The following is a 27,219-nucleotide window of genomic DNA, read 5'->3' as shown; positions in this document are numbered from 1 at the left end:
CTAGAGCTCTTAGTCCTGCTGCTGCCAATGGCAGCGGTCATTAACACAGGTGGGCAGCTGGCAGAGATGGGGGCACATTGCTTATCAGTGGGGTGTTGAGAACCAGCTACAAATCATTGTTTGGGAAAACACCCCTTTGGATACCAATTAAATATATAAATCAGCATCCACCTTGGACAGTATCATACTGTCATTAGCATTCAGTTCCCAAACCACTTGAGACCCGTGCATCTGGAGTTAGCCGGCTAGTGTCTGTCCACACTCGACAAGGGTGTTTGTAAAACACGGTTGCTACAACCCTGCTGCAGACAGGGCGAGTGGCAGCTTTAACAGGTTAGCTGGGCAGTTCGTAGTCTAAGCTCCCCACCAGGTCCACCTTGACCAGCCGAGCTCTGTGAACTACAGCTAGACCTGTCTACACTGGGCTTTGAATCATGTGGGCTGTTAACACACACACAATGGGTGAAACCCTGGCCCTGCAGCATCAGTGACAACATTGACTTTGACGGGGCCACACCTCCACCCTTAGTCTCCCACTACAGACAGGCCCAGACTGCCAACCTTGACTTCCCAGGGTCAAAGCTGCTGGCCATCGTCTCCCAGTGACTGCACGATACAAACCCCTCTGGGCTGAAGCAGCACTCACTCCTGTGCCAGCTCTCTGCACAGGGAGAACTTTTACCCTCCAGAGGCTCCTGTAGCCAGGGCAGGGGGAGCTGTTCCTGCCCCATGCGCCCTCCCTGCAATCTAAGTCACCCCTGCATAAAAATTCCCAGGGATGCTGCTGTGCATGGTAAAGGGCTCAGATAGTGCCATTCTATCCCTGTTCCCTTTCAAGAAGGCTACAGATGATGCACCAGTGCGGAGGAGCCACAACTGAGGAAATCAGCCAAACCCAACGTGGTTTACACAGGGCGAAAAGCCCGAGTGGAAGAGACAGGTGGGAGATCCTGAATGCAGACTTTACCAGCCTACATTTTCAAGGGATGCAGCTGATGCAGTGAGCGGCAGCTTATGCTCAAATAAATGGGTTCGTCTCTAAGGTGCCACACGTCCTCCCCTTCTTTCTACATTTTCAAGAGTGACTCTTGGCCTTGGCTGCCCAACTTTGATGCATTAAAGGAGCCTGCTCTTCCCAGGGGCCGTTCTCAGCACTATCTGAAAAGCAGGTCCCGCTCCACAGGAATTGCCAGATGGATCAGACCCAGAGGCCCATCCTGTCCTGCATCCTGTCACTGACAGAGAGAGAAAGGGGCAAGAAGCCCAGTGGGGGACAGATGGGGGATAATCTGCCCTCCCCATAAAGGTCTCATCCCAAACTGGAATAGAGATTGGTTTGAACCCTGGAACAGGGGCTCTCCCCCTTCCAAATTTAGCTTTTACTCCTCTAAGATGTTATCTGGATACTATCCAAACCTCCTTTGAACCTTGCTAACTTCTTGGATTTAGTTTCCTGTAGCAGGGAGTTCCACACGCCAAACAAACATTATATGACAAAGCATTTTCTTCTCCATTTTGAACGGACCTCCCTTCAGTTGTGCCGAATGCCCCCTTGGCACTGTCTGATGTGACGGGGGAACAGAAGCTCTATGGTGTGAAGTTAAATGGGCCCCTTTCGGTCAGCTTGACCATCAATTTTCGAACAAATGCAACAGAATTCCAACTCATCAGCTAGCTCTGCACAATGCAGTGGTACAGGTGTCCAATCCAGTACCGGCAAGTTTGAACAGCAATTCCCAACTGCAATAGAAAGGGCAGCACAAGAGGGGCTAGGGGAATTTCAACTGAAGGGCTGAAGTGTTTGAACAAAGCCTATTACCTAATTCATGCCAACATCTACATTTCTGTGTAAATCCAACTTAATCCAGCTGCTTTGTTTACTCCAAAATCTTACTTCCCAACATTTTAACTGCCACTTAATCCAGATAAAGCCGAGGTTATTCTAGTAATTGGGGGATGGAGGTGGGAGAGGGTGTCAGCATCAAGCCATCTGCCTTGCCAGACTTGCAGGGGCTTGGATTTCCCAGCTACTGTGGGACTGTCTCCTGCTAGCAGAGTTCAGACCCATCATTTTCCAGCAGCAAAGGCAGCAGCTGTGGTGTGGGAATGGCACAGGAGCATCTGCCCCACCGAGCCTGCACCAGCAGTATGCCCCAGGGGAGCCAGACATACCCAGTGCAGACAAGGCCCCGGAGCTGCCACGGGCCCGGCCTGTGTTTCATCACCTGCTGGGTTTGTGGCCTGGCAGATCGCGCTCTAAGGCGTGCTTTCCCAGGCCTGGTTTCTTGGGAGGGAAGGTGGAAGCAGCTGGTTTTAGGGAGGAAGAAAGGGTCAGTGGGAGGCAGGGAGGGTGACTCTCCCCTGCTTGGAGGTAATCAGGCAGCAAAAAGGAGGAGATAGGCGCTGACAGGGCCCAGCACTAGGTCTCCCTTGGTAGGTCACCAACCAAGGGAGCTTCAAGTGTCTCATATGCCCACAGGTCTAAGCCATCTCTCAGCCCTAGGGTTCCCTCACTGCAGCATCTGGGCACCTTGCACACAAAGAAGATCAGCAATAGCCGAGTCTCTAGTGGACTTCATGGAGCATACAGCTCTTCTCCCTCCTCAGGGAATAGAAAGCCTTGCTACTCACCCCGCCCATGCAACAGAGCTACCAAGTGAGTGCTCCCACCAAGGAGACCAGAGAGATTTTGGAGACAGGCTCCCACAGCTCAGCTGTGCTCTGCAGCCAGCCAGCAGGAGGAATCTTTTATACATCACTTTTTTTTTTCCCAGGTAGGGTTTTTTCCTCTGCTTTACCCCTTGTACTTTGAGCTAGCACCTTTGTTCCGCTTTCAGCTTCGACTGATCAAGTCAAAAGGAAGCAGGAGACAGACAGGCATCAAGTTCATCAATGTTACACGAATGTCTTTAAAGCCCTTTCAAGTGTCGGCTCTTTACAAGCCTTGCATTTTAAAGGAGCATAAAAATGCAAAAAGGTACAACTCGCGCAAAGACTCCTGCCATCGGCTCACTTGCTCGTACAACGCATCTAGCCATGTTTGGGAAGCAACAAGAGGAAGCTCTGTCAATTAAAAGAAAAGGAGTACTTGAGGCACCTTAGAGACTAACCAATTTATTTGAGCATGAGCTTTCGTGAGCTACAGCTCACTTCATCGGATGCATACTGTGGAAACTGCAGCAGACATTATATACACACAGAGATCGTGAAACAATACCTCCTCCCACCCCACTGTCCTGCTGGTAATAGCTTATCTAAAGTGATCATCAAGTTGGGCCATTTCTGCTGCAGTTTCCACAGTATGCAGCCGATGAAGTGAGCTGTAGCTCAAGAAAGCTCATGCTCAAATAAATTGGTTAGTCTCTAAGGTGCCACAAGTACTCCTTTTCTTTTTGCGAATACAGACTAACACGGCTGTTACTCTGAAATCTGTCAATTAAGGAGCAATTAAGGGGAGAGGTTAAAGTAATTCCTTCTGGTGAAACTACTGTCAAATATATGGGGGGAGGGGAGAGGAATGATTATTTGGAAAGGCAAGTTAGGAAATTCAAACTACCCCAGGGTTTCTCACACATCCATACAGCTCAGCAGCAAGGAGCAGCTCATTTAGGAGACGCCTTGACCAGAAGCAGGCAATAGCTTGTGGCTAAAGAGGGGGAAAGGCAGCTAACCCAAAGGCCTGCTCACGCGAGCAGCAGCTTGGATGACTTCTCCCATTCACGCTCCAGCACACGGTCACGGCCATGCATCGGGTGCTGTGTATGTACCAGAGGTAAGGTCGTCAGCAGCACAAAGGGTCATTGCATTTCACACCTCAAGACGCGGGTTCAAATTCCAAAATGGGGGGCAAGGAGTACAGTGGCTTGAGTTGTGGACTGAGGTTCACTAGACATGCAAAGTATCACAACAAGTGGGCATGAATGGTGGCATCTGCCCTGGACAGCAGGTTCAGATGCCCTGGCAAAGCTGACATGCCACCCGCCTGTACTATGCCAGCGTGGTGAAATCCTTCACTTCTCTTAGCAAAATCCACTCCCTCTGGACAAAACACCCCACAAATTCCCTACACATTCAATCTGACAGGACTCAAAACAGTTAGCATCCAGGCTGGCAACGCTTCCTTTTAGGTCCACTTTCAGAGGCAGGGATGTGACAATCTAATTCCCACTTTACTTGCCTGCTACAAAATGCAGCCAAAGCATTGAGACCAAAGGTGGAAAGGACCCACAGTTGCCAACTTTCACGTGGTAAATAAGCACCCCGATTTTCACAATAAGCCAAAAATCAAGCTAATCCCATTTCAAAACAAGGCCAAAACAAGCCAATCCCTAAGAACCCCAACGCTCTGTGACTAGAGCCTCCCGGAGTGTAGTCTGGGACTGTGGTGGGCCCGCTGTGCACCCCTGCTTGCTGGGAGCCATTCAAAACAAAGAAGCAACAAGCTACAAGCCAAAAACTAGCCAACAAGCAACTCACAAGCCAATTAAGACAAAAACAAGCCCAACTGCTGCTTTTTTTTTTTTGCGGGTTTGGCATGTCTGAAAGGACCCTGCGGCCAACACCACGCAGCTGATATTAAGGAGGCTGACGTGATAGGCCAGCAAGTCTTGGTGACGGCTGAAATGTTCTCCCCCACTGACCCAACAGCACCCACAGCAACGAGAAATGACTCACCTTGCGCAGTGACGATGGTTCTTCGAGGTGCGCATCCCTCGGGTGCTCCCCTGTAGGTGTGTCTGCTTCCCTCCAGTGGAGCACCCTAGGGACACTCCTTGAAGCAGCAACAGCTACGCCACGGCCACAGCAACAGTGTGGGGGAGAACTGCAGCATGGCGCGATCAGTGCCGCGGAGAAACAAACATGGGCAAGAATCAGCGTGTGGTGTAGCACAGCGGCTCGCAGCCTTTCCAGGCTGCCCCCCTTTCAGGAGGAGGATTTGTCCTGCATGCCCCAAGCTACACCTCACTTAAAAACTACTTGCTGACCAAATCAGACATAAAAATACACAAGTGTCACAGTGCACTAGTACTAAAAAATCGCGGACTTCCTCCTCTTTGCCATAGAGCTATAAAACAAATCAACTTGAATATAAATACTGTACTTACATTTCAGTGTTTAGTACACAGAGCCGTATAAACAAGTCATTGTCAGTACGAAGTTTTAGTTTGTACTGACTTTGCTAGTGCCTTTTATGTAGCCTGTTGTAAAACTAGGCAAATCTCTAGCTGAGCTGACGCACCCCCAGAAGACCCCCAGGGGTACGCGTACCCCTGCTTGAGAACCACTGCTCTAGTAGACAGAGCCTGGGTTTAGCAGTCAGGAGAGCTGGGATAGCATTCTTGGCAGTCACTGATTTGCAGCATGGCCTTTGGCAAATCACTGACGGTCTGATTTTCAGTGGCCTGTCATCAATGGGAGCAGTGGGTGCTGAACACCACTCAGACACACTGACAGAAACGGAGATTACACTATTATATTTACCTGCTTCCCCGGGGCACTACGGGTTAGGGTTTGCAAAGCACCAAGCCCCGGAGAGGAAAGGGGCTAGGAAAGCGCCTATTATGCGATTGTTGAACACGCATCTCTTCAGAACTGCAGTGTTATTATAGTATCAAAGAACCCCAAAGGGGTTCCAAGAACAGCAGCGAGCAATGTTACAGCAGCAGGAGGCAGCTGCAAACCAGAAATTAAACCCTGAGTGTAATTAGCGTTTTGGTGCCGTTCCTGTTAGCTCCCCACAACCAGGCCATAGACCCGCCTTCATTCTCTCACCACCGGGGATTTTCACTTCTTGGCACCCAGGCAGGGGATGCCAGCTAACGGAAATGACAGAGGGAACACAAACCTGTATGTCAGCATCTGCCCTATTCTCATTCACATCCAGTCCTAGAGGGACCCCATTGGACAACTGGCATATAGCCAGGTTACCACTCAATCCCACCTGATCCTAACCCCACAACACCCCTGCTCTCCCAGCCCTGCCAGTGCCCCTCAATTCCAGCCTGCCGCTCCCCTGCTAGTCCAGCCCTATGTGCCCCCCAGTTTTGCAGATGTCCCTCAATCCTACCCAACAGCCCCCCAAGCCCTGAATTCCCCACGCAGTTCCACCAACACGCCAGCCCCATGCAGCCTGCTGGCTACCCAAGGCCTCTCTAAAGCAGAGTCTGCTAGTGGTATGGGACTGCAAGAGACGCCGTGGGGCATGGCAAGGCCTGTGGTTTGTAGCACCTGTTACTGAGAGAGTCTGCACCTAGGTCTCCAAAGGGGAGGGGTCATGCATTGACCCATGGCACAGAGGACACAGCACGGTGTTAGATCAGCTGTGGCTGTGAGCAGATCTTCCCTCCTTTCAAGCCCCTCTGGGGTGCACTTTGCTACTCTCTCTAGGAATAGAGGGGACTGAGTCATGCATACAACGTCCATTGAGCTAATGGCCTCATTTACCAAGGCTGGCTGTTTATCTCGTGCCCTGAGCGGCATTCCACTCCCCGCTTCCCCTTGGAAGGATCATTCTAACTTCAGCCACGTTCCCGTCTCATCAATGGATCACCAGCTTGAGAGAGGTGAAGAAGTGCTCGGGCAGGGAGGATTCCTGCCTTCACAGTTCTGATCAGGCTGCATTTAAAGAACCCACCCTATCATCAGTAGTATCCTATAACGAACAGTTACAGCAAGGACATGGCCTCTGCCTTGAAGCGCTTACAAGCCAAAACAAGCAATGTAAGAGGGGAACACGATCCACTGTGGACAGTTTTTAGACACACCCATCTGCAGTTCAAAGCAGAGGCCCGACTCCCTAGGTGCTTAGATAGCCTCCACCACTCACCATGGCCTCTGAGCACTCCATTTGTTGTCTTTGCAACACACCAGTAAATTCACTTCCTGCCATATTATCCCCATTTTACAGATGGGGAAAGTGGCAGAGATGGATGGATGCCTGCGGAGTCAGAGGCAGGTCCCATGAATCCCAGTGAGCCAAGTCCCCACAGCACCTGCTCTCCTAAATTAGCCATGCAACAGGGTGATGGTACAGTAGTGTCAGGAAGGGGCTGAGCGCGCCGCTAGGAGAAGGGCCTATCTAAATGCAGAGCCTGCGGCAGCCCGAGCACAGGAGGCTGTCAGCTTGCTCCATCTGACACCACGCACTCCCGTAAGTGGCCATTACCATCATCCAGCAGACCTGCACCTTGCTAAATATTTGATGGGGAGAAACACTTCATGGAAACAAAGGCAAGCATGCTGGTCCGTCCAAGCACCAGCACGTGGCCTGCTCTCCCGCAGCGGACTTGGGCCTATGCACAGGGCACTTAAAGCAGAAGGATCAAAGAGAATCCAGAGGGGGAAATACCGTGCACAGTGTCCTTCAAAGCAAGGGAAGGTCTTCGCACACAGGTGTTCCCAGCTCGCTTCCCAGGACCTGAATGTGCATTCACCACGTCATAGCCAGTTCAACAAGTGACCCATCAGCTTCACGCAATCAGCATGTGGCCTGGTCATGCATCCCCTCCCACACACACACACATGCTCCAAGACAAACACCTCTGGCCCAAGACTCCCTGCTAACAGAGCCGGTGGTCATACCAAGGCATCAATTTACCATCCCCCTCTTCCCCTGCCCCAGATCCAGCCCACCCACCCATCCCACCAACCAGCCCTGGACTTGCTCCGCTCTACAGCCAGTGTCAATAGCAGTCGTCTACCGGCAAGTTTCCAAGGTCAGCTGCAGTCAGTGTGAATTAAATCACTCGGGCAGTTTTCCTCCCTGGAGGAGCTCCAGCCCCGAGAAGAATGGCACTACACAGAGATCGGTTTGCCTTCGTACAGCCTGCACACTCAGCATCACCCTCCCTTGCCTGGCGCCCAAGCACTCTACTGGGATCATTACAAAAAAAACAGACCCTCCCCCCACACAAAGGGAATTTGTGGTCCTGATTAATGAGCTGCCTGCACGCTGCGGGAGAAGGCTGGGAAGGAAGGAAAGGTGAGCATGGACTGGAGGAGGGGAGACGTCCTCCAGCCTCTGCAGCGTGCTCCATCCCATCAGCTTTTTACAAGGACAGAGCGGGGGGAATAATGCACCAAGAAGTTTAAATAATTAATTTCTGGCAGGGGAATTTGAGCCACTGAATTAATGTAAAGGGTCTTGCTAACACACTGTTACCAAGGGAGGGGGCATGTGTCCTGTTCAGTGGCTGGGCCCCCATAAGGACAAGCCAAGCTAATTAATATAAGTTTATGGAGGAGATGGTATGATGGGATAACATGATTTTGGCAATTAACTGATCTTTAACTATTCATGGTAAATAGGTGCAATGGCCTCTGATGGGATGCAGGACTGGGGGGGTGAGATTCTGTGGCCTGCATTGTGCAGGAGGTCAGACTAGATGATCATAATGGTCCCTTCTGACCTTAATATCTATGAGTCTATGAACATGTGGCCATATTTCACCAGGCTGGGGTCACAGAGCCTTTGGGAGCTGCTCCTGTTTCCAAGGCAGCTCGGGCCAAGTGCTGAATAGAGGGGAAGGAAGGAGGCAGCCCCCTCCCCACACAGACGGGTTGTGTGTTACCGGGCCTGCCAAAGCCACAGCATCCCCACTCTACACCAGCGACCTCTCCCCAAAACCCTTCTCCCATCCCAGGCTCCACCATGGCCATCCCCAGCTCAGCAATGCTGCTCTCAGAGCACAGCCCAACCACCAGCAGGGGGAGGAGTGACAATGTACCACCAGAACGCTGACCACGGGGCCGGGCTGGGGCTCACCCGTGGCAGGGGCAGACATGCCGGAGAGCCCGCTGGGCCCTGCAGCAGAGAAGAGAGCCCCAGCTCTCAGAGGGGCACCTGTCTCCTCTGACGAGCATTTTTAAAAGGGAAGAATGAATAGCTGGTGGAAGTCTGAGGAAGAGAGGAGGGCTCACTGTCTACAGGCACCACCTTCAGTATTTACAGAGGAGCCGATCTGGTGTGCCAGCCGCCTACCCACCCCCTGCCATCCGCACCTCCTCCCACCAGCCATCCTGCAACACAGCCCCTCCTCCACACCCCAGTGCTGTTTCCTTGCTTCCAAGCCCACACACCCCTCACTGCAAACACGGGCTTCTCTCTCAGCCCCAGACTCAGTAAAGTCACTGAAGCTTGTGCCTTAGAGGCTGGAGAAATGGGGACCTCACCAAGAACTGGAGCCAAGCTGGGATATTTAATTTAGAAGACACCATCCTCTCCTCCTAGGAGCTGGGACCAGCAGCAGAGGGTGAGGGGCAGGGACAGAACTGCTGGGGAGAGTGCCTGAGCAGAACCGCCCAGTGGTGAAGGGAGAGCGGTTGGGGTGATCTGGACTTGGCTGGACCAAAGAGGTAGTTTCAGTTTGGGGCTGGGTGGAGGAACACAGGGAACCCCAGGGCTGGGGTCTGAGCTCCCTGCTCCCTCAGAAGGACTTGACTGAGGGGTCCTGGCTGTCCCCACAAGCTCTGTTTTGGACTGTGTTCCTGTTGTCCAATAAACCTTCTGTTTTACTGGCTGGCTGAGAGTCACGGCGAATCCCAGGAAGAGGGGTGTAGGGCCTGGACTCCCCCACACTCCGTGACACCTGCCAAGTCCTGAGTTCACCCTACAAAAGCGGACATCCCTGATGCCCACAGCAGAGCCCACCTGAGTGCGCTTGGCTAAACCACGACCAAGAGCGCCCCAGGAGCTCCGGCACAGGCAGGTCTGGGCCAATGGCTGGGCCAGCAGTTTGCTGTGCAGCGGGCTGGCCATTACCATGTCCACAAACTACCTCCTGCAGCAGCTTTTACAATCTCACATGCTCAGGTTTTCAGGTCCCTCGTAGCTAGTCCCACAGGACACCCCAGTGGGACAGCACGTTCCCAGCAACAGGGCAAGCCTGTCGAAGCACGTCCTTGCTCTGACAACGGACAGCGTGACTCCAGAGCAAGCACGCTTCATTCACAAGCAAGCTGGGCTCTTTGGCTGCTCTACAAATTCAACCAGGGATTACACTGGGCTCTTTTCTTTTCACATGACAGCCCCAGTAACGAACATGCCCTGGGACAAACTTTGCTATGATTTATTAGGTACATAACTAATAGCACCTGGGCACTCTAGTCCTGGACCAGGACCCCTCTGTGCTAGGCACTGTACAAACTCCACAAAAACCATGATCCCTGCCCCTATGAGTTTACAGAGTAAGCACCTCTGCACTCTTCAGTGAGGAGGCCCCAGGGCAATAAGGTCACCGGCCTCCTTTGTACAGTGCTTTGGGAGCTACCGAGGAGCACTGCAGAGCCAAGGATTACTACTGGGGTTTACTCGCAAGCCCTGCAGCTGGACTGCACAGAGACGATGCGTTGATCCAGGAGGCAGAACAGAATCCAGCTCGCTCCCAGCAGACAAGCCGGCTCTGCAGCAGTAACAGGAATAAGCAGTAGGAGGAATATTCTCCATCAGGAAAGTGGGCAACTCGGAACCTGAGCATGCAGGGAGCAGCAGGGATGGAGGGGTCACTTTTACAGTCACTACAGGGAGCGTCCGGCCCCACCCCAAGGACTGGCTGAGCAGATGGGCGGTGCTGCCTACTGCCCTGGGGAAAGGCAGGACAGCCCAGAGCCAAGGCTCCATTAGAACAGATTCTCCCCATCACAATGCTGCTCAGGTGAGGCTTATTCATCATGACTAGAGCTCCTGGTCTCTCTATGAACAGGTGAGGAAATAGCCGCTTATGAGCCATCCAGGGAGCGGCAATGGCTTAGCCAGGCTGACACTGCAGGCCACGTCTGTCTGCTCCGCTCTCTCCGTAACGGAGACTGTTAAGGATTTCCCTCTGTTCCTTGTCTGGTTTCATTTCGCAGGGCTGTGTAATATACAAGGCAGCGACCTGGTCTCTTTCTGCAGTAGCTGCATTAGGCACCAGGCATGAGGGCTCTTCCCATAAACCAAGAGGGCAATTCTGGCCCATTCTCAGTATCGCTCCTAATACCGGGCTTCTGTACAGGGACTGGATCTCTGCATGAGAATGGCCATCCCTGTTTCACAGGTGGGGAAGCAGGCATGCAGAGAGGAACAGACTTGCCCAGAGTCAATGGCAGAAGTGGGAACAGAACCCGGGTGGCCTGGGTAACAGTCTGGCACCCTACCCCCACGGCCAATCTGGCACACCCAGTATGCACCATTCTTGGAGACACACACCTATGGCAGCAAGACGGTTCTAGGAGGCAAAGGATGAGGATGAGACCAACGAAGACCGCTTGGAGCAGGATGTTTCAACACTGTTTTCCCCCATGCTCCTTCCATGCAGTGTGACAAACCCACGACACCCTGCCTCCAGCACTTCTTGGAGAGATGCGCAGTCCACCCCTTTGCTCCCTGGGGTTACCACTGTAAAGACACCACCTGCACTCCAGCCATGCCAGGGTGTATGTGCAGTCATTCCTCTCCCTCACCCCCACTCTCCTCTTCAACTCCCCCTTCCTGCACAGCTGCAGAGCCTGACTAACCTCACTGCTCAAAGGGCAGTTGAGATGGGGACAAGCCAAGCTCCCCTCTGCTTCGCTCTGCCAAACACTAATGCCGCTCCAGCCTTCCTGCCCACAAGGAAGGGAACCACCTTCCGCAGGCTCAGAACTAGCTGCTTGGGGCCACTTTTGGGTCCGTCTGCACAGCTCATGCCAGCCTCCGAGCCCAGGTCGCTAGACATGGGCTTGCGATGCCATGCTGCAAATAGCTGTGTCGATGTTGTGTCTTGGGCTGGAGCGGACGCCTAGGGAGGGGGTTGACTTCAGAGCCCAAGCTGCGCCATGTACAGCCACTTTTAGCACGGCAGCACGAGCCTTGCTTGTTTGACCATGGCTCCGAGAATCGTTGCTGCTCGCTGTGTGGAGCATCCATAGTGCCCCAAGGACGCATGCCACATAGCTCACGCACGCTGCAGGAGGGACCAAGCAGAACAGCTAGGCAGCCCTCCTCTGATGAGGGTCTTCCAAGGGCCAGTCCCCTAAGCATTGCTCAGCGCTTCTTTGGCTCAGCCACGTGCCAAGCAGAGAGATCAGCGGCTTGGCAGAGCAAGGGGGAGGGAAGATTCCACCTGCCTGTATTAGGCTTATAGTTTCCACACCTTCTACCTCAGCCAGGTCACTGGCGTCCGGCACCAACATGGCCACAACGCCCGTAGCAGTCTAGCCCTGGGAGCCAGGAGAGGCAGCCTGCCTGCCTGGGGGTGTGCCAGAAGCCATCCCACCCACAACACAGCCGAAATGACTGCCCGTGATCAGCAGCCATGCTGAGAGAAGACCACCCCTGCAAGCTGAGCCTCTCCACAGCCCCCCACATCCCCAGCAGCTGCACGCCGGCCTAGTGCCTTGCACACACATTGCCTAGAGATCAAAGCCAGGCAGGGCATGGAGACAAAGGAATGGGGGTCCCACACTTCACCACCAGGCCACACAGCCTCCAGATTGGGGGGGACAACAGGGGACATCATTTTCCTGCCATTGGGTCACTGGGTCCCAATCTCACCCCTTCCCTCCCCAGCAAGTGGAGACTGTACTCCCCAGAGCCGCTGGGAAGCACAACAGGAGAAGGCTGGGCTCCCTGCCGGTGCCCCAGCTCAGCCTGCTCTCCGGGAGGCTGGCTGGGGAAGCGGCACAGTCTTTGCCCTGGTTCTAGTTTTTCCAGCATGGGGGTGCAAACTTGGGCTCGCGTTAAATGAAGCTCAGTGATGTGCCCGGCTTTGCCCCACACACGCCCCAGCTGAGGGGACAGGCGCCAGGGGCACGTGAGTACTTGGAGACCCCGCCCCTTTAGCGATGCCTGAAGTAGGATGCCCGGTGCTGCAGCTGAATGCTAAAACGCAGAGCTAGGAGCCCTCCTCGAGCTGTCCACTTTGGGAATGGGCTCTGCTCTGGGTTGGCAAGTTTCCGACCTGACAGTGTCCTTTACCCCACAGCTGCCCAGCGCTGGGGTTCTTGTGATTTCCTATGAAGCAGCTGGTCCTGGGTGCTGCTGCTGGAGACCACGTTAGATGGACCCCCAGCCTGGCAATTTCTATGTTCCTAGCTTTGGAGACAATCTCATTTAACAAGCGTCCTCTGCAAGGCTAGATGGACCTTTGGTTTGACCCAATATGGTCGTTCTTACATTTCAGTCCACCCACCATCTGGGCCTAAGCCTACACAGCAAGCCGGCCCTCTGGCCCACCTTCACAAGCAAGGCATGGTCTCATTGGGTGCGGAAGGGCATCCAGCCAACCTGTCCCTCCCCAGACAGCTCCTGCTTTGGCATCTCCCTGTGTGCATTACTAGGTACTGCTGTAGTCGTCCCTGCAGCCACTTTCCCCCAAAGCCTGGGCGGATGGGGGACGGGGGGTCAATGGGGAGGGACGGGACTGTCAGCCGTCAGTGGTACGGGGAAGGCTCTGCTCTTCTCTCCCACCCACAGGACAGGCATTACAGCACTGAACAAAGGTGTCCTGCTGCAGATGCCAGCGGCTGTGACAGCCCCTCCCCCGGAGCACCCCTTCCACTCCCCCCCACGGCTTGTTCTGGCAGATTAATTTAATTGAACTAGAACAGAACTCCAAGTTTCACGCTCCGAACATCCCATCCTGGCACCCACACGCCATTCACCCGTCAATTGCCCAGAAACCGCCTGTCTCTTCTGTTTCAAATGGGAAAACATCTGCCTCCCCCCGCCCTTGGGATGGTTGCCTGCGGAGGATGCAGGGACACCTCAAGGAGGCTGGGGTGGGGGGCCAGGGATGCAGGAGCAGGCTGCTGCAGCAGACACATGCATGTACATAGAGCCAACTCCCCAACTCGCTCCCCACCTTGGTTCTCTGCTGCACAGCGATCCTGTTCTGTTTGGCTGCTATGCTGGCATGCAAAGTCCAAGCCGCTGAACCTGTTGCTTCCCACCTCTCCCCACCTGCTCACCAGCGGCAGCCAAACTGCAGTCCTTCCTCCGCCATCTCTTTGAAGTTTAGGAATCAGCCTTCTCGGGCACCAGGAAAGCTGCAACCTCTGCGCTCTCTTCTTCCCTGCACCCCTGCCATCCAGGAAGGTGGCTGGGTTTCCTTTGGGGAAAGTCTGGTTACCCTATGCCTGTCTCACTTGAGTACGAACACCTGGGACACTCCCCTTCTTCCATTGCTTCAGATTGACCACCCGGGCTGATCAGTCAGTCACCATCAACTAGCTCTTTACTGACAGCACTAGGGGTTTCTCAATAACATACTCATTTCCAGGGGAAGGAGGACAGGGTTGGGGCCAGGTGTGCCATTTTCCTAACGCTGCCCAGTGGGACAAACAGCTCCTTCATAATTCTGCAGCGCCTAACGTGGTGAGACGCCAGGCCACGACCCGGCTTCCAAAAGCTGCCTCATTGCAAAGCAATGTCGCAGAACAACGATAATGCACAGGCTTGAAATGAGATTTCAAGATTCATGAGCCACCTGTCAGCACCAGAGCTGCAGAGACAGCAGGAGATGGTCACAGAAGCCTCAGTGTCTTTGTTCTTCATTTGTTTCCTGTACCCCTTTTATTCCTCACAGAGTGCTGCTGAGGGTGCAGGCACACAATCTGCCTCCAGCCCCACTTTCACATCTTATTTCCAGAGACGCTGCCCCCCGTTCCAAGGACGATTTCTCTTTGTTCCACCCTCGTGCCCGTGGTTTTGCACGTTAATAGTCTAATTTGGAGATCGCCACCAGAATCCTGCTCATTCTGCTTTCAGTTTCCTACAGCTGGTTGTTCACGCCGTTCACCTCTAGCGTGCACAACCTCTGGAGAGACTGACTAGTGGTCCCCCCCAATCCCCAAAATGCAGCCTTTGGTGGCTGCATACGTGGAGTCAGTGACAACCACACAAAACAGAAGAGCTGAGCCAAATGCCTTTCGCATCTTTGATTCATCCCCTAAAATGGGATGTGAGGAAAGCCAGTCACACAGGGTATACCACAGCACTGCAAATGCCCTTCATTTTATGAACATCTCAAGGGACACCCCAAACCTCTGCAAAACCAGGGGTACTAATGACTGGGAGTTTAGGGACTTTGCATGTAGTATTATTTCCGCAGTTTAGCTTCAGTCCCGATGGACTCTCTGGGGTGAAGGCTGAAAGTACAGCCTGGCAGAGCAGAGGAGCTATGCATGAGCAGAGCCTCAGTGACGCCCCAGGATATAACTGACCTTGCTAAGCCAGGGTCTTGGTTAGCGCTCTGAGAAATCAGCACTGCAATGCACAAAGGGGATTGCCAGCCGCTCCACTGGAGAAAACATCTGCCGGAAGAAAATGGATGCGGGGGAAGAAATAGTTCCATGTTTCTGATCACTGATGAGGGTGAAAGGGGGGAAAGAATACCCCCAGATTCCCTTCTCACCCCTGTACCTCAAGCCATTTCATCCTCCACGAACAGTCTTCCTCTAGATGGGGCTGGAGACCTCCTGCTGCGCTTGCCCTTTCCATTCACTCACTGACATCCTCCTACATTGTTTGTTCCTAAAACTATTCAACTAAAGTTAGCAGAGACAAGATGGCTCCTGGGTTTATCTGACATCTCAGAAGGGTTTGAATAAGAGCCCATCTCCCCACCAAGTCCAGATGTTGATATGAATTACGTGATCTGTATTACCGGGCAACCCCACCAGCAGCTGCTCCACACCAGTCCTGCCCCAGCTGCTAGCATGAGCCTGTTGGAAGTGGGGGAGGCTGTCACAACATGTTGGAGGTACACGTCCGGACACGAGGGGGTTTTGCACCAGCACAGATCCCAGCATAGATGCTCTGGACCACTGAAGGGCAGCTTACACTGGTGCACACTACCCTGGTTGGAAGCCGCTGCAGCACAAGCAGCTTTACACTGGCACATTTGGTGTGTTACACTGGTGCAAAAACACACTCACACCAGTCAAACTGTTTATCTAGCGCAGCAACTACAGCTATTGAATGGATTTGTGAGGTCAAAAAGCAGAAGTCACTTATTCCCAACCTTTATGCTCTCCCACCTGAGTCCTCAAGGCTTGCAGTAAACACTTGGGCTTTCTGGCAAGCTCCAACATGCTGCTTCTTCTGGTTCAGTCCAACCCTCTCTTTATTCTTAATAAAAGGGGTTTTTTCCATGAGGCCTGTCTGGTTTCAGATTGTGTTGATGCATCATGGTGCAACCTCCCGGCCCCTTGTGGGGGGAATCCAGGACAATCAGATGCCTCACCTGGACCTCTCTGGTGAGGCAGCCCCCTAAGAAGTGCTACACAGATGCTAGCTCCAGAAGAGGAATGGTAGGAGTGCGATGCCCTGGAGCTGTGTGTATAGAGCCGATACAAAGAACTGGGACATATCCCTTACAATTAACAATCCCTCTGGCCGATCACCTCTGGGTCTCACAGCTGATCAGCTCTGTAGAGGAAGGACAGCTTTGCAGCTAATTCCTGTCTATTCCCACAGGTTTCCTGCAGAACCTTGGCCAAGCCAATCCATCTCACTTCCCCATCTGTAAAATGGGGATAATCCTTCCTTTCTTCTACCCCTTCTCTTGTCTATTTAGATTGTAAGCTCTTCAGGTCAGGGACCAACTCACAAGGTGCTTATAAACGCCTAACACAATGGGGCTCTGATTCTAGAGAGGCCTCTGGGCATCACTATAATAAATAAAATGCAGACAACTCTATAAACAGATGTATTCCAGGCTAACCTGAAATCCACAATGCTCCATGAACAATATAGGAGGATTTTATTTTATTTTTTTACATCAGAGAGAAAACACACCATCATTATTAAGTTACAAGCGATGCCTGCACCCCACGTTGCCAGCTGTCACTAAGTTTACAGACTTTCAGTAACAAACAGGGAAAATTGCCTGCCAGTAAAATATCCACAAAAAACCGTATGTTGGTGAAAATGGAAGATATTCTAGGAGGAAGTGTTTTCCTTATTCAAGCACCGTTCTCTGTATTTTCCAGCAGTGCAATTAATGCAAAGCCTGCCCTTGGAGATGCTGTCAACTCTCATGCTGGGAATTTGCTCACCACACCCCCAAAGAGTACATTTCTGAAATATGTCTCAGACCAGAAGCAGAAGGCGGATGAATCAGAAACTGCTTAGAAGTCAAAAGCTCTAATTTCCAAGTCCTTTTCTACATTGCTCCATCCTTGCTGGCTGTTGGGAGAAGGCAGAGGTTCCAGCCCTTCGTCTGAATACCAGCCCACCTCCCTCACTGCCTCAGTAACAATGCCAAGGCATTCCAAGAGGCAGGGCTCCAAAGGTAGATATGGGCTGGTGGGCAGAGGCAGGGCAAGGACACCCTACCGCCCCCAAAGGAACAAGCTCAGAGACGGAGCAAGCACTGGTACACTTTGGCTAAGTACTGCCCCCCTACGTGCCAGCGTATTGCATACCGGGACCTCCAGTCTCCACAAATACTAACTCCATATTAAAGACCTCGTTTCTTCCTAGCCCCAGAGTAATACATTAGCCAAATCGGGGCCCCACTGGATCAGGTGCTGCATAGACCTGAGGAGCTTATAGCCTGAACAGACAACACGTGGGAGAAAGGAAGGATAATTATCCACATTTTGCAGATAGAGAATGACAGCACAGAACAATTAAGGCCAAAATGTCAAGAGTGGCTAGTAATTTTGGGTGCCCAGCCCAAAGGTGCTCAGCACCCACTCTCTGAGAATCAGGACCCTTTAAGGTGTCTCCCCAAGTCAATAGTCACTTGAAAGCCTTGCCCTAAGGGACTTGCCAAGGTCATTCAGAGTCTGTGACAGAGCTGCATATTGGATCAATATTGCCAGAGTCCCACCCCAGTGCCTTAACCCACAGGGCCACCTCCTCTCTGCCTCAAGGTGTCCCACTGTGTTAAGGGTTAGTGTGACAGACCAGCCCCTACCCCGAGGAGCTTCCATTCCAAATGCAGCCTAGGCATGGGTCCTCCACAGCTCCTGGAAAGTTCCCTGCAGCCACCCCTGGGAAATTCAACCTCCTGCTCTGACTGCAAGGCAAAGCCTCATGTGCCAGTCCTTCAGCACCACTGTCAGGACCGCTGGGCAAGTACAAATCAAGCCCCACCCCAGGGGCAGATCTCCATGTACCATGCGTCAGTCTCCACCCCACCTCACCTGCCCTCCCAACTGACAACCTGCCCTCCAAGTGCACAGCCTGGCACAGTAAAGTACAAGGGTAGCCCACACACATGGCACTCACCTTCCCAGCTCCTCCCCGCACCCATTCACCCTACCTATCCTCTGGCTAACAGGACAGGGTGTGCCTGTGACTAACATGGGAAGATGCCGTTACGAGGAACAATCGCGCACCCATCGAGGGGGATGGACCAGATCTGCGTGCTCTGATTTCAAGGACACTTCCTTTGGTCACTTCAGCTACAGACTGACCTCAGGGGTACTTGGCATTGCAGTTTCCACGGAGCCAGCTATGGAGGCGACCATGCACTTTCATCTGCAAAGCCTGCATCCTTCCCATGTCCCCCACTCCAACACACCTTCCCACCTCAATCCAGCACATTACAGAAAGGAGAACAGCAGTCTCAGACTCCGCATGCCACACTGAGGAGAACAGAGAGCTACAACAGCTCAAACCCCAAGTTGTGGAGCCGTTACTGATTCAATCTACAGACACAACAGCGACAGAGCAGTTCCGTGAAGCAGAGGAAGGCTGGACAAGCTCACAGAATCCAGCCCCCGCTTCCCAAAGGCGGATGGAATGTGTCTCACGAACTGCAGGAGACTAATGGACGTTACTTGCAAGGGCGAGATGGAGGTGCCTGCTCCTTCAGACCTAGTCATTTGAGGGAGAAGCCAGAGCTGAACGAACAAGGCAGAACTGCCCCCCCCCCTTTCGATCCCTGCAAGAGGAACAAGCAGCACTCTGTTCCAGAGGTGACTCCCCTCCCCTCACGCCCACACACAGCCCTGGGCTCTCCCCCATGGAGCCTGCAGCAGGGCTGCCAGGAAGGGTCAGGAAATACCTATTTCAAGGTTTGTGTATTGCAATGAGCATCTGCTTCCATGAACCCGTAGCACCCCCAGACGGGGAGGGTTTGCCAGGTCACACCCCATTACCAGACTGCACCAGCCAAGGTTAGACAGGAACTTCAGAACCCCCACCCCCTCGGCAATCCCTGTGATGCAAAGCCGGGCACACACCCCGTCTCTGAATTTCCTTTAGCTGCCACTGAGACAGAGCTGCAGGGAATATGAGAGATGAGTAACGTCCCCCCACCCTATCGCACACCCCATCAAAATCCAGCAAGATCCCTACAACAGGTGCCTGGATGGGCCTGCGGGACATGGCACTACCCTGCTCAGGCTAGCCGAGGGCTGCCCCCGGACAGCGGGGAAGGACTACCCTGCTGACACTAGGGGGAGGTGGCTGCAAACACTGGCTGTCACTAAGATGGGAGGGAGGAGATACTGCAAATGACCCAGACATGAAGCTCTAGAGTCCAGAACTGTGCGTCTTTAGGCCGCAGCACCCCAGCTCCATGCTCTGCCGTGCGAAGCAGCAGATCCTCCGCACAGCATGCCCTTCCTTCCTAGTCCCCAGCCTCGGCACATCCCCCGCGGGCAGGGACCATGAAGGAGAACTATTCTGCACGGAGCTCTCTCGTGCCATCTCTCTCCAGCCACATGATTAATCCCCACAGGCTAATTAGAGGAAAGGGCCAACAGCCCCCATTTAGACCCTATTCAACTGCTTAAGCAACTGCATAATTAAAAAAGCTGCTTAACAGCCATGCGTGCCCAACGCTAAAATCGACAGGCAGTATCCGTGCGGAACACCGAAGATTTATTCCATTGCAGGAGCCTGCGTCCCACCACTCCATACTGTATCAAAGCCGCAGAGTGCCAGAAGGGCTGGGCTGTGAAGGGGGAGGAGGGGGGTAATTCCACCGAGATGGGATTCTTGGTTAACTACTTTTCAAAGGCTTGATAGCTCCTATATTACCCTAACCCTTGCAATAAACTGCCAGAGCTCTGTGGAGGAGTGAGCGAGCGCATGTTACAGAGCAGTGGTTTCAACCTGTCGCAGCCTGGGATTGCCCTCCCCCAAGAGAGGTCTGGCTGGAACCCAGCTCCACTTCACCATGCAGAAAGGGCAGGGTGCCTGCGACTCAAATACCTTTTCCCATCACCCACGTGGACAGCCCCCATCATCCTGGACCAAGCACTGTCCATGTGACCCAGAACATCATTTATGCTCCAGGAATTATTGTGGGGCAATTCTCTGGCTTGTGTTATACAGAAGTCAGACCAGATGGTCCCAATGGTCCCATCAGGCCTTTGGAGCTATGCTCTGCAGTTACTAATCCCACACCAGGCATCCCTGGCTCCTACCTTGGAGTACTGGGTGGTTGCTATAGTTGCTCCATTGCTCGACTGGCCAGGGGTACCGTAGAATGCCTTCCTTCAAATATGGGGTATGCAGCTATTGCCTGAGATAGGATATGGACTTAATGGACTGACGGCCCAATCAGGCATGGCAGAGGCTGCCAAGACAGTCAAGAAAAACAATGAGGTCTGTTTAAGGGAGAGCCAACGCTCCATAAAAATCAGAGCTTCATAAAACTTCATGCCGCTTTGATGAAAGGACAAGACAGAAAATATATCATCCGCGATCTATCTTGAGGGCACTGGAGATTCGTATGTGGTTAACAGCAGCCCAGATCTATTCCTAACATAAGTATTCTACAAAACACAAAAGCAAACAGACCAGCACAGGCACCGAGTGTACAGGAAACAAAACCACTTCCAGGGCAATATTTTTTAATCTTCTCCTTTAATGCTTCAGCAGTTTGGAGTTGCATCTGAAAATGGATTTTGTGCAGGGATCAGGGAGGGAGCTGGCTGTTAATTAGTATTACGGTAGCACCGTCCTAGAGGCCTCCAACCGCGATCCGAGCATCTCTCTGCTGAGCACTGCACACACACACAATCTCTGTCCCATGGAATTGACCTTCTAAATAGATGAGAAAAGGGGTAATAGTCAGAACTGAGCCCCAGAGAGATTCAGTGACTGACCCAAAGTCAGACTAGAAATACAGCCCACTGCTGGTAACTGATCATTGGAACAACTGACCCATGGGCCCTGGGAGGCAGGCGCAGGGACTGGAAAGAGGTGCGCTTGGAACAATCAAGGCTGCAGCCACACGTGCAGCCAAACTGAACTGGGAAACCAAGTGAGGAAGAGAGGAAGCCCACAGAAGAGGAGAGAGGCAGAGAAGTGCATCCAAACCTGCAGAACTTCAGGGGGCAGCCCATTTCATAGACTAACAGGGCTGGAAGGGAGCTCAGGAGGTCATCTAGTCCAACCTCCTGCTCAAAGCAGGGCCAATCCCCAATTTTTGCCCCAGATCCCTAAGTGGCCTCCTCAAGGATTGAACTTACAACCCTGGGTTTAGCAGGCCAACGCTCAAACCACTGAGCTATCCCTCCCCACCATTTCAACCAAGGCGGAGCGACTCTTTCTGAAAATCTGCTCTAGCTTAACCGGAAGCAATGGGCTTGATGCAGGAGCCCCTGGGTGATGTCCCCAAGGCCTGTACTATGCAGGAGGTCAGACTAGATCACCCTTCCAACCTTAAATCTAGGAGTTGAACAGGAAGTCTCTGGCACAGATGGCAAATGAACCCCGATCTCCCAAATCCCAGGCCAATGCCTTGTCCATCGAACCATGTGTACACAGGTACCTGGCTTGGATTACTGTCAGACCTCAAGCCGGAGAAGGAGGGATCCTGGCTAGCCAGCAATCCCATGGAGGAGGAACAAGATGTGACACTCAGACAGACACATACAATATCGGGCCATAGCAAGCACAGGATCGAATGCAGTGCCCACAGGAATTATCCCATGCTGGCAGGAAGAATGCAGTGCTTAGATCGAAATGCATTTCAGAGGAAACTTGTTACAGTGATGAATAATCCGACCCAGGAAGAAGGGCCCATGCAGAAAAGTGAAGGGACCCAGTTGTACCCAAACTGGAGAAAAGTGGCAATCTTCCAATGCACAAGGCCCTGAGAGAAGGTGGGGGAGAATCAATGCTTGCTAGTCAGCGGACACAGAACAGGGAGGTACGGACTCGTGTGGCAGGCAGGAAATCTCGGTGGGGGGCGGGAAGCAGGCAGCTGAGCAAGTGCAGAGCAAAGGAAGGTTATGGAAATGCCACTTCTGAGAAGAGCCAGAGCTGAGACAAGAGCAGTCAGTCTGGGAGAGGAGTCTGTCCTGCTGCTGTTCAGAGAGAACAAGTCCCTGAGGGGCCCTGACCAAGTCAGATGAGTCCCCTTCCTCTAGCCACCAACTCCTCGCTGTACTTTATACTGGATAAACGGCTGCTTCTAGCTTTCAACCACCCCCAACACAACCCCGCGAACAAAAGATAACCCCATGGGGCAGCCCTTCCCCCCGGGTCAGCACATGTCCTAGAGCGCCCCACAAGGCAGCCCTTCCCCACGGGTCAGCATGTGTTGTTGATTATCCCACCCCGGGGCAGCGCGCATCATAGCCTGGCTCATCCGCATGCTCTGTTCTGCATCTCACCCAGCAGGGAGAGTAAGGCCGGGCATTCTCTTTGGAAAGAACACGCCACACAGAGGAGCAAACTGTACAATGACTTACAGAGGAAAAGCTCTGCTCAGAGACCAGCTCCTTCTTGTAGCACATGAACGCACACCTTCCCTTCCCAGGAGGCCACGCTGGGGGCGGCTTTCCAGATATCTGGGTGATGGACATAGTACAAGAGGTGGCGGCAGCCTGGAGGGGCTGATCCTCCTCCATGGTATTGCCATCTAGCCAGGATCCCACTGTCTCCGAAGAGGTTGGTTTGGTTCTCTGGCACTAGGGCCCCAGCTACCCAGGGGTCGGGGGGAGGGGGGGGATTCAGGGTTCAAAGGCAGCACTAAAGCTTTTCCCGCTGTCCCTTTGAGCTTCTCTTGCAGAGCAGCAGCAACTGGAAGCATTTTTGGAGGGATAAAGAAGAGGACTGAGTGATTTGATGTATCCCCCTTCTACAGACCCTACCTCAGGGTGGCTCTCCTTGGAGAGACAGATAAGGCTTCTGCATCCATTGGCACTGCTGCTAGTTTGGCACTGGGGCGAGGGGGGTTGTCACTCCACGGTGATAAACCACACTGTCCTCAGCCCAATGCTGCCTGGCAAACTCCGGGAACGCTACTTACCAACAGCACTGGGCTTTGAGCCACTGCAGCCATGAGAGGAAGGATGGCCCAGAGGGTAGGGCACTCTCCAGGGACTTGAGACTTCAGCTCAAGTCCCTGATCTGTCACCGATTCCCAGTGTCCTTGGGCAAGTCACTTACTTGTGCCTCAGTTTCCCCATCTGTACCCAGGAGGGGAGGGGGGCAGGGGAGGGATGGAAATAGCACTTCCCAGCCTCCCAGGAGGGGTTGTGATAATAAATTCCACAAAGATGTTGAGGGGCTCAGTTCAGAGGATACAGAGGGCCCTAGACAAATTAGAAGATTGGGCCAAAAGAAATCCGATGAGGTTCAACAAGGACAAGTGCAGAGTCCTGCACTTAGGATGGAAGAATCCCATGCACCACTACAGACTAGGGACCAAATGGCTCGGCAGCAGTTCTGCAGAAACTAGGGGTTACAGTGGACAAGAAGCTGGATATGAGTCAACAGTGTGCCCTTGTTGCCAAGAAGGCCAATGGCATTTGGGATGTATAAGTAGGGGCATTGCCAGCAGATCGAGGGACGTGATCGTTCCCCTCTATTCGACATTGGTGAGGCCTCATCTGGAGTACTGTGTCCAGTTTTGGGCCCCACACTACACAAAGGATGCGGCAAAATTGGAGAGAGTCCAGCGGAGGGCAACAAAAACGTTAGGGGACTGGAACACATGACTTATGAGGAGAGGCTGAGGGAACTGGGATTGTTTAGTCTGCGGAAGAGAAGAATGAGGGGGGATTTGATAGCTGCTTTCAACTACCTGAAAGGGGGTTCCAAAGAGGATGGCTCTAGACTGTTCTCAATGGTAGCAGACGACAGAACGAGGAGTAATGGTCTCAAGTTGCAGTGGGGGAGGTTTCGGTTAGATATTAGGAAAAACTTTTTCACGAGGAGGGTGGTGAAACACTGGAATGCGTTACCTAGGGAGGTGGTGGAATCTCCTTCCTTAGAAGTTTTTAAGGTCAGGCTTGACAAAGCCCTGGCTGGGTTGATTTAGTTGGGGTTGGTCCGGCTTTGAGCAGGGGGTTGGACTAGATGACCTCCTGAGGTCCCATCCAACCCTGATATTCTGTGATTCCTACAGTGCTGGGGTCCAGGTAAGTACTCACAATAGATCCCTAGATCTCAAACTGGTGGAGACACCTGCTAAGGCACTGCCCTGCCAGTCACCACACAGAGGCCTCCACACCAATAAATGGGATCCAGTTTTACTATTCGGATTCAATCTTTGCCTTGCAGGAATACCCAGTGGTCCTAGTCAGGAACAGGGCCCCATGTGTCAGGAGCTGCACAAAACCATGGAAAGAGACGGGCCCTGCCCCAAGGAGTTTACTATCTAAATTAATCCAAAACCTTTCTGGTGGTTTTCCCAGGAAACACATCCAGCCAGGAGTTGGCACAACAGGACTCCAGATCTGACTCCAGATCAGAGGGCTCCACGTCCATGTCACATCAGGGACATCTTCCCCTTCGAAAGGAAGGATGTGGACTTGTGGTTAAAGCACTAGGCTGGGACTCAGGAGATCTGGTTCAATTCCCAGCCCTACCACACTCCCTGTGGGACCTTGGGAAGTCCAGACCTCAGTCTCCACCCGTGGAATTTCTTCTCTCTCTAACCTTTGTCTCATCTGCTTGGATTATAAATTTTTCAGCACAATCCAGCACCTTGCATAAGGAACCCCTCTATTGCTAGGTGCTAGTCAAATTTGAAAAAATATGGGCTGAGACCAAATGAAACTCATTTCACAAGGGTGCCTCTTTCCCTAACCTAGAAGGCAGCCCACGCCCAGAACTAAGCACTTTACCTGCTCCGCTAGAAATTTCTTTCCCAGGGCCCACCATGCATCAATGCCAGGGAAGGAAGAGGCACCTAAGAGGAGCTGCATTAGCAGCAAGCTGCAGTTTAACAAGGAGTTCCATATATTGAAAGAGCAGTAAATAGTAGCAAGACACTGATGGATTTAGTTCCAATTCATTTCAGCTACGTGGTGCTGGTGGGGGTGGGGTGATCCAGCTCCAAACGTGGGGGGAGGGGGGGAAGAAGGGGAACCAAAACACAGCTACCATCCTGCCCTCATTTAGTGTTTAAAGAAATAATCACAGAGGTTTCAAACAGAGAAATATTAATTTGCTCCCTGCCAGCCTGATAAATCCCAGAGCTAAAGCAGTGTTTAAGCAGCACCCTTCGTGGGGCTGCCTGGTGCTTTCAGGAAGGAGGGGCGCGGGAGACAGCAGAGAATTTAGGTCGGCTCATTCCCAATGCAGAGCAGTGAGCAAGCAGGCTAGACTGACAGATACAACCCACTGACAGCATTACAGTCAGGGACGCTCCTCTGTTGCTGCACGGGAAGGGGGTGGGATAGGAAGGGACTTAAAGGGCAGTGTTCGGGGGCCAGGTTGGGGACCCACTGGCAATAGCTTAATTCACTATCCAGTGTTAGCAGAGAACACACAGGAGGGGGCTAGAAAATGAATGCTCGGTGGTGGCTGCCTCACAGAAAAAAACCCAGGCTGCATGTCAAAATGGTCCAGTTGGCTCATTCCTTGTGTTTCTTCCACACTGGTCAGGCCAAGTGACCTGACACGTCACAAGTGATGACCCACACAGCTACCCTGGTCACGAGAAAAGGGATGGCCGCACAGTTAAGACAACTGTCTGGGACTCAGGAGACCTGGATTCAATTCCTGCTCCGCCACTGACTCCTTTCATAACCCTGGACAAGTCACTTCTGGTCTCTCTGGGTATGTCTACACAGCAGCTAGGCACCCAAGGCTGGCCTGGGCCAGCAGTCAGACTTGCAGGGCTGTTTTACTGCTGCGGAAACATCTGGGCTCAGACTGGAGCCTGGATTCTAGAACCTGTGAAGTGGGACAGTTCCAGAGCCCGGGCTCCAACCCAAGCCTGGAAGTTTACCCAGCAATACAACAGTCCCACAGCCTGAGCCCTGTGAGCCTGAGTCCGCTGGCACGGGCCAGCCACAGGGCTCTCTTTGCTGTATAGACAGACCTTCTGAGCCTCGGTTCCTCATCTGTACATGGGGATAACAGCACTGTCCTGCCTCACAGGGCTGCCAAGGGTATGTATGTTACAGATTGCAGGGTGCTCGGATACTACGGGGAAGAAAGGCCTGTAAGTATGACAGACATCTCATCTGTAATTACACAGCACACAGAGAAATCATTTCCCCTGCGAAGGAAATGCAGCCCCCTCTGAGACTAGACATGGCAGCTGATCGCACATCCACACAGTAAATGCTAATAAAATAAGCCGCCTACCCAATTTCACCTGTTTTAGGGTTCTACTCTGCAGCCCATCACCACAGTATCTGAGTGCCTTCCACAGAAAATAAATAGCAATAGTGAAGTCCCTACTGGACTTTATGGCATCTCAGGCACGTCTCCCGCTTTGAAGGGAGACTCTGCTTGGGGTAGGGTTTTCAGTTTTGAATTTTTAGATTTTAATTTAATGGGGGGGGGACGGGGGGTTTGAAGTGAAAGCAGTGTTTAGGTCAGCACAAGAGTAACCAGTGTTAGTCACCACTCTTGGCAGGGTATTTCCAATGGTCTGTGTAAAGACAGCCTGTACCCCCCACCGCAAAGGAAAGCCACCAACGCTGGTTAGCCAGCACCCATGGCTGAGGCACACCCAGATAATACTGTCAGCACAGAAACCCATCAAGATGCTGACTGATTGTCTGATCACTTGCTTATCTGTTTGCCCGAGACCCAGGAAATCTCTGGCTGCGCTGGAGGGCTGTCACAGCTCCCGATTGCATTGCAGCAGCACTCAGAACATGATCTGTGCTTTCCAAAGCGACAGCGCAGCATTCCCTGTTCCAAACAGCTTGCAATCTGCAGAGACGAAACAGGATGATGGCACAAAGGGACAACAGATAAAGCGATCAGAGGACTGGCACCCATGTCATGTTGATTCCATTTTTTAACAACAGTCCTCACTACAGGTCATCAGAAGAATCTGAACCTACAACTTCAGCTCCACAGTTGCCCAGACCTCTACC

The 27,219-nt window shown here is 52.7% G+C and overlaps 1 protein-coding gene across 1 annotated transcript in view; it reads right to left on the bottom strand.

Moving 5' to 3' along the window:
- The window catches only part of SND1 (staphylococcal nuclease and tudor domain containing 1), a 500,999-nt gene that overhangs the window by 298,517 nt on the left and 175,263 nt on the right, over positions 1–27,219 (bottom strand). The window lies entirely within an intron of this gene.

Source organism: Lepidochelys kempii, chromosome 1 (assembly GCF_965140285.1).
Source record: "Lepidochelys kempii isolate rLepKem1 chromosome 1, rLepKem1.hap1, whole genome shotgun sequence".
In the NCBI taxonomy this organism is placed as follows: Eukaryota; Metazoa; Chordata; order Testudines; family Cheloniidae; genus Lepidochelys; species Lepidochelys kempii.
Note: the sequence above shows the minus strand (reverse complement) of the source record. Positions and strands in the feature narration are given on the sequence as shown.